General features: G+C 33.0%; 1 pseudogene; it reads right to left on the bottom strand.

Annotated features, from left to right (window-relative positions):
• LOC128185159 (acetyl-CoA carboxylase 1-like) lies at positions 1–7,225 on the bottom strand (annotated as a pseudogene).
• Between the last annotated feature and the right edge of the window lie 1,777 nt (positions 7,226–9,002).

Genomic DNA, 9,002 nt, shown 5'->3' on the forward strand with positions numbered 1-9,002 from the left:
TTAGAAAAAAATATGCAATATTATAGAGTCCATAGCAACCTTAGGGTTATCTTGTATCAAGCTGTCGAAAGCAAGATATTAACCTAGTAAATTACTTTGTATTCGAACTATCCTCTTTTTTCTCTTCCAAAGATTCATTGTCACACTGAATTATATATTTTTTATCTTCATTCCAAAAAGAGGGGTTTAGAAATATTTATGATAACATGATTTAAACGCAAACATTTTTAGAAGCACTGTACACAATTCAAATCTTATAAACTTTATAATGTTGCAGTTGTCATATAAAAGTGTTATATGTTGCGTATTTATATTTGGCGCACATTGCCAATCGATGTATGAGAGGTGAATGAGTGAACGTATGAATGAGTTTTGGTTAGTCACGTGAGGATTTTGTTTACGGGTGTATGTTGTCCACGTGTTTATTCTTTACTACTACAATACAGCTGACCAATTTACGACTGAATTCATTAATATGCATGACTTTACTAACTCACAATAAATAGCGTAAATCCCGCCAATTCCCCAACCCCACGGCTTTTATCTTTATGGTAAAAACAGTGTACAAGATATTTTATATAGTTTGTAAACTCTTACTTCAGGACACCTGGTAAGCTTCCATTTACCTTATAATTGAAATATATTAATTGTAAATTACTTTTAATTCATTTTATTTAAATATTCTAAATTACCGTGCGATGTTGCGTATAAATTGATACGTATAACTGATTGTGAGTGTGAGTGTGTTTGTACTTATAGTTTTTATTTAATAATATACAATCCCCGAAATAAAGAACCAGTGAATAGCTGAAATCAGTACCAGATTAATTTATTCATACAAGACCCTGCGACATAACTAAAGGCTATTATTTATATATCTATAATGAATGCAAAACATTTAATTTTTTAGGCTATATCTAAATATTTTACACTACACATGTTAAATTGGCAGACAACATGAATATGTCTAAAATATAAGAGAATATGTTTTGGGGTAAAAGTGTCTGACCTTCTGTCTTGCTGTAGGACGTTCTCTCTCTGTAGACACCGGATGTTGTCTGACACAGCATTGTCTATACTGTCCTCACAGATCTGTTTCGTCAACCATTGAACCATGACTATTTTATCTTCCCACATCTAGGCCTCAAATACAAAACTGAAAAATTAATGTTTTAACAAAAACGTAGACAAAAAAAGAAAGGATTATATTCAATGTAAAGGAAAATTAGATAAGTTGAAAATGCGCATCTTGATGACCAATACCAATTTAAGTTAAATGTAGATTCATCTAGTTTATTTTTTTAATCTTAAAGCAATTGGTCATCAAAGTATTTTCAAGATAAAAAGAAATAAAATAAAAATCAATAGCTTTTTTTCAACTTCAATTTGTCAAATACGAGTATAAGATATCACATCTCTTCCTTCAATATTTAAGAAGTTTATCTTTTCTTATTTTATACATGCACATTTAATTTATACAATGGACACAATGGGTGAAAAGTACTGTTAACCAACTTTTTTTTCAAGTGCATTAAATGTTCACGAGGTTTACAATGAGCCTCGTCGTCGCAAATAATTCTCACCGCCAATGAGCTTTGTTATACGGGGTATATGTAATTAACGACACGGATGGAGATTGGACGTGGAATTTAGTAACTGCAAACCAGATATCTCTAACAGTTTGCAAAATAAATTTTCGGCGAATAAAAAGTTGGTTTACAGTATATTAACTAATAGAAAAACAAATGTTTAGAATGTGTTGTGAAGAATTATTTTACATAAGCAGTGCCTCTGTCGCCCACAAACCAGCGGTGTAATATGGAGTTGAGCTCCCCCTCCCCCACATTGTGGGTGACCGGCTTCATCTTCCTCTTCAGCTGCCTCTTCAGAAGTATTTGCTTCAGATGCCAGTAAATAAAAAATATTTCGGCTACTATGCCATATCAGAATGTCCTTAATGTTTTTTAAAAGAGAGATAAATGAGCTCATATTACATGTACAATTCATGACTTTAATGGACTAAGAACTTTTTTTATGATTGTGTGAACATACACTTTAAAAATATCTGTGTTCGAATTGTTTAAACGAATGAGCCACAAACGAAAAGTGTTAATGTTATTTTTTCCATTAAAGTTAAAGCAATGCAATCCCTATTCCACATGAAGTGAGACTTACGGTAATACATGTAACACCCATCTCTAGCATTCGGCCTGTGGTGTCATGGAGATCTGCAAACTGGATACCCACCTGAAGGTACATGGGAAGTAACTTCTCTTGGCGGATGGTAATCTCTTCTTGAATTCAGCTTTTTTGTCTGGATTCAGCTGGAGACTGGTCAATTATCCACTATCTGGATACAGATACATTGCATGTTTTTTTTCCAGTTTATTCGGTCGGAACTTTATTTCGACTGTTCCTTCAAGGTTTCAAACTCCTCCCCTAAGTAAAAGATTTATAAAGTTATAAACGATACAAGTAACACGTGTTGAATGTTGTTGTTTATATTTATATTCAATCTCTGATTGGTCATGTAAGTTGCTCAGGCATATCAAAAGTTTCCTGGGTAGGTGCTTAAAGTAGTAGAAGTTATTCGAGATTTCACTGCATATCGTGCAACAAACCCCTTCCTATCCACCCTGTTTGTTGTACTGGAGATATTGATGGTAATACTTTTAAATTGTAAAATGTTACATTTTGGAAAACAAAGGGTTGATTGTACATGTATACGATATGATACAGACTGTTGCACTCGCTTTGGCGAGGTGTTCCTTTATATCGGTGCTTTGAGTTTTAGTTTATAAATATATTTTGTTCGTTTCAATGGGTGAATTAGAATATAGCAATGAAAAGTCACAATCTCTACCTCATGACAGGAATTTAAAAGTTAGCAGATCATGGTGCATAGGTATTTACACTTAATACTATTTCCAAATACTGTTTATTTGTTAATTATCATGACAATTTTTTTTTTCTGGAATTACGCACGATCAAATGCAATTCGTAAAAAATACATTGCGCTGAAATTATATTCTGTATTGTTTTCTATTAGATTTTTTCAAAATCGTAAAAATGACTGACACAAATAAAAATGTTACATATTAACCGCATATTAACAAATTTGTGACAGAAATTTTGATCAACCGTCATGGAAATAATAATAAGTATTAGTCATTCTTTCAAGATAAAATTGAAGATTTTCCTCAAGTTTGCAATTGAATGTTATTTTGACTACTAATATACAAATGGTACTCAAATTACTTTCTCATAGCCAAGAATTTTTCATTCATTCGAATTTTGACACCGATCTCTATTAACTATTGAGTTTATTGGCGCACATTTCGATGTGGACGGGGCTAATCGTATGATCTGCAACAGCTCAGGCTCCGCCCCTCAGTCAGCATAGGCATGAATGTAGATCATAATTGGTTGAATATACTCCGTGAGGGCGTTGCATATAGGAGCCACATTTTAACACCTAGTCATGAATATCTGGAAAGTAAATATAGCTCAATTTAATAATTCATTCACACTGAACAACTCATTAGCAAATCAAATTCTGTAATCAAATCCTGCATGTTAACTACGTCATACATAGATAACAAACACGTACTACATGTATTCTTAGTGATACATTTAGTACACTTTTAGATAAATTGAAATGCAAATATTTAAAATAAATAAACACAATATACATGCACATGTAATTATAAAAATGATTTGTTTAACAATGATAACCACAGGAGCTTAAAAATCGTTTGGCCGTTAGAGTTTTGTGTACAATAAAATACGATAAAAACTGCTGTGTAAATAATTCTAAACAATTTGCCTATCTCAAACATATACTGGGATACGAACTTGGTACTTTGTCAAATCTTATGAAAAGCTCCTAGGTTTTCATGACAGTTAATCACATGACCATTTAAGTTTTGCCTTCTCAGAAGTTTTGATCACGTGACCAACCAAGTTCATATCCCGGAGAAGTTTATTTCTTGAATAATAAAGATAACCATCAAAAACAAGGTTTTCTTAATGCAAGTATTTTTCATTCTTCCTGAGAATTCTCGACTGTCAGCGGGAGTTCTTCTGTGTCGAAGTCCTTAACTCTTTGCCCCTTTCGATCATTGTGACGTTACAGCAACTTTTGTTATATGACGTTTCCCTTTTCCCCACAGCGCGCTCGCGAAAACGTAGAAAAAAACCGTTATTTTTCAAGGGAAGTGTGTCGTGGTTTTTTTTAACCAATTCATTCGATATATAAGTGATCTTTATAGCTCGCAGTCTTTCAGGTCATGTAGAACTTGAATTTGAGTTAATAAAGTGTTCATTTGATACTAAAACATAAAACTTTCATTCCCTTATCGTTATTGCTCGAAGCGTTTACGGCAGTTTATAACTAATAAAAATGAAAGGCATAATTTTACATGTAGTTGTATTTATAAACCATATTACTACGTGTAATCAACATCTTATAGTTAATAATAAATAAAATTGAATACATATAAATCAAGTCGTCAACAGGAAGTAACTTGTAAAAACAAAACTTCCATTTACACTAGAAACGGATCAATGTGCAAGTATCTGATCAAGCATGGTAAAACTTCCAAAAGAGAACCCCTCCCTAGGAAAACAATGTTTTCCTCGAATTATACTACATCCCAGATAAATGTCTGCATCAACGCAAGAACTATCTATATACAACCTGTCCTTCATGATTCCTTGTACGTTACATCCTATAATTTTCGACAGTTAAAAACAATTTTTATAAATTGTTTTCCCTGTACGCTGTAAAATATATTTCTCCGAAACCTTTTAACGCGAATTCTCTATTATCCACGCAAATCCATCGTCGTTTTCGTTTTTTAAGTCTGCTTTGTAAATTAAACTTGAATAAAATTATTATTAGCTTGAAGTTCAGACTTTGAAATCAAAAGTATTTCAATTAACATCATTTTACGTTATCAAAAGCTGAAGCTTTAATGACTTAAATATTTTTATGGAGCATGTCTGTCAAACAAATGCCTTCGTTACCCAGTTTTAATAAATAACTGTGCTTACAATAAATTACGCGCGTGCACTAATTTTAAAATTTACTAGGAACAAACATGGAAATAAGCGTGCGTATAATTGAATAGATGTACCTCATTATATTAATTTGTAGTTTCCAGTTCTGTGTCAGTAATACCAAAATCGTAAATGATAGCTAACACTTTTAACAATAAAGCATGGCATATGATTAATTTTAAGTCAGGAAATAATGTTTAAGTCCTCGTTCAATAAAATTGCGTCAAATCAATGCATGCATGGAAACTCTGCAAATATTGTTCCCGTATGAATTATCTTACATGTATTTATTATTGTTTCAAACCACGGCCAATATATACGATCCTCTCACTTTGTACGCACACCATGACTTAAGACAGTTCTACAAAACGACTGTTGGATTTCATTTGCGTTAAAGCGTTCAATACATAGATTTCAAATTTTATGATTTGATTACTTTTGAAAAATATTTACGATGATCCTGGTGTGACCTGCCATTTGTGGTCTTACTGTATTTTATGCAGACATTTTACTAAGAGTGAAAAAATATGTACATAGTTTGAGTATCCCAACTAATGAACTTTTAATCAACTAATAAATAATAAGGTAATTATAAGCTGTTAAAAAATTAAATCTGTAATATTTTTCTAAATTATCAACCTATAGTACTGCACTACAATAATAATTTTAATGTGTAGAATTAAAGCCGTTAAACAAATTTAAACACTATAAATTCCAATCGCTGGTTGTGTCCTAAACGAATAGTTACTGAGCAAAGGCAAATGCCGTCTGCATTTACATTATCTTTTCTTTTTAAAGAAAAGTAATACCAATTAATATATTCGAAACAGTCAAAAGACATATCGACCATTGTTTACTTCTCCTTCCTATAGCCTATTATGTCTTTTATGTCCACCCTTTGAAACAAACTGATGAAACAAACAAATTACATATAGTACTAAAATAGAGATGGTGTAAGATAGGTTATCAAAAAATTTGTGTTTAGAACACGGAGGTATTTTAAGTTTACATTAGATCACATTAATATATAAAGCATTTCTATCCAACCGAGAGGTACAGAAAGCGGCAAGGTCGTTTTTGGAATGAAATTGTGCACGCTTAAAAAAGTTTCCACGATTGACAAACAAGAAAAGTGGGGCCATTTTTGTGCTACATGATAAAAAATAATAGTTTTTATTACATGATTGAATAATTCCTAACTCTCTGATTAACTGATATCCAATACTCTAAAAATAGTAACACGTTATAATTGTAATTTGTTAATAATTGTGAAATTCTTTCTCATGTGAAAATCATCCTTTATTCAATGTGTTTAAATAACGCAAAACATTAATAATAATTATCTACAGATTGATCATGTTCCAGTAATCATATTTTAAGTAATGATTTTAAAAAAATTGTCAAGAATACTGATTCTTCGCTGTTCGATTTCATGGACTAATTGATAAGCTCTCTCTCTCTCTCTCTCTCTCTCTCTCTCTCTCTCTCTCTATATATATATATATATATATATATATATTATTAACACATGCCGCTTTTTCCTGCAATGTGTATTAATCATACCCGCTAGTATTATAAGTACCGTCTTAAAACAGCTAATTTGAATCGAAAATAAAAATGTAAAACCTTCTAAAACCATACATTTTCTCTGCATTGTTATGTTTTAGTGGCTGTATTTATATATTCTTTAACAATCTCTATTGAGAAGTAACTCAAGGATTTGTTTCTCATTTGTCTTATGCCTTAGTCACATTACTCTATAGCAGACTGGTGGTAATCGGTGATGTGAGCGATGCCCCAACATCAGTCCTCATCGGACAAGTAGTCGTGAACACATCTGTCACAGCAACATGCATCGTGCAGAGGCCGTGCATACTCCCGTCGATAATATTACGTGAGTCTAAAAAAATTTTTTGACCGGCGTAACACCGATTACCGGCTGGAAATCGGACAAACATCGGACAGTCTTTACCGATCATCCTACATTGCTCGACTGGTGGCCGGACAGTGAATCAAACATAATACGATAATTGTCCAGTCATCTTACATACATTGTAGGATGCCCGGATAATGGTCAGCCGAAGAATTATAAAGGAATTACCAAACCTTTCATGGTCAATAATACTATAATTGCTTTGGCACCGTGACATCTGAGATTAGCCATGTTGCAGCAACAACTCGTACAAGCACAACAAAGGTCCATTGCTGCATTGCTAAACATATACGGATATTCAAGCTGTAATCGGCTAATGTATTTAGCATAGTTCGTAAATTGGTGAACAACGTTCGTATATCGTTCGTATATCAGCAGAACATCGGCCGACTATGGGCAAATGTTAGGTCGATAATCGGCCGATGTTTGTTAAACACCTTTAACCTCAGACTCAAAGGGCACCGGACAATAATCGGCCACACCTCGGCCGATTCTTAAATGATGTGTTAATGATGTATTGCCGATGAGAAGCGATGGAACATCGGTGGATACATCGCAGAATTTTAATACAACTTATTTTCTTCTGATGACTTCTACTGATGTGACCGATGACCTCAGTCACCGTCCGATTACTGTGGGTTTCCGGCCGGCATCCACGCCATTTTATTTTAAAAACGTATCGGTAGCACATCGTTTACCCCATCGCTGTGTAATAAGACACTTTGTACATGGGAGGTTTAATTTAATCAAAATAATTTCACTTGCCGCCATTAAACATTTTGTCGTGCAAAGCTTGCGAAATAATCGGGCAACTTTGACATTTCAAGAATTAAAAAAAAGATTATCTACCAAAGATTTTGATATTTAATGACATAACTTTATTATATTTATCTTTTACAATGATACCATCAAAATATTTTGATAAATAAAACAATTAATTACGTGTTATCGGAGCCGTAACAGTCAACAACGAAAAGTGCGTTAAAGTGCGTGATTGCGGGGAAAAGGTATATGCGTCAAAATGCGTGATTGTGGGGCAACGGTATATGCGTTAAAGTGCGTTACTGCGGGGAAGGGGGTTAATAGTTTGTACCGTCTTGTAGGCGGAGTCAAGGAACCACATCTGATCTAAATGGATCATACAATGTAACAGCCAATAAACTCAATAACACTGTCTAATAGTTTGCTGCAGACATAAAAATTGATTACAGAAATTAATGTTGGACATTCATTTACATTCTACATAGAATGGAATTATAGCAATTGATGTAGCAATTACTTCACTAAAGTATTATTATAATATAAATTGTGTCTAAGTGGAGATAAACGGCCTGTGGCAACCGTTTGAGCCTTGCGTTGCAGAATTTTGTGATAAGATTTGTGGTCAAAGAAAGTTATCTGCCAGAAATTATTGTCATCTGCAATTATTTGATTACAAGTCCATTATAATTTAATACTAACATTTTAAAATCTTGAACACTAGAAAAGGATTAATCTGAAATAGTTTCTGAAATTAATATTTTCCTTGTCCCAATTTAACTTGATATTTAAAAACAAAAAAGTTGTTATACCTTGATTCTGCCTGCCATTCAATATCAATCTGGGACCATTAGGGGTCTTTGTTGGTACAAATATAACCTCTCTGCCAATAGGATTTCTAGTATCCAGTATCGATATGATTTTTACTACCAAAATTACGCACCATTAGTTGCAGGATTTGAGTTTAAAACAAACTTTTAGGAAAATTCATCTTCAAGACAATACTTGCTAAACAATTAAGTAGCAAAACAAAGAATACAGCAATCCACGAAAGCATGAGAGTCTGTGTGCATCAAAAATACAAATGTGCTTAAAATCAAACCCGAGATTATTTGTCCCCCCCCCCCCCTTCTAAGAAAACTTGAATCAAAAATTTAAGAGACCTCGTATCTTTTCTTTTCACAAGAGTTGGAAAATCAGGCAATTGATATGTTGTTTTTTATTTTTAAAAAGTATTTAGCCCCTGTGG

Source organism: Crassostrea angulata, chromosome 5 (genome assembly GCF_025612915.1).
Source record: "Crassostrea angulata isolate pt1a10 chromosome 5, ASM2561291v2, whole genome shotgun sequence".
NCBI lineage: Eukaryota > Metazoa > Mollusca > Bivalvia > Ostreida > Ostreidae > Magallana > Magallana angulata.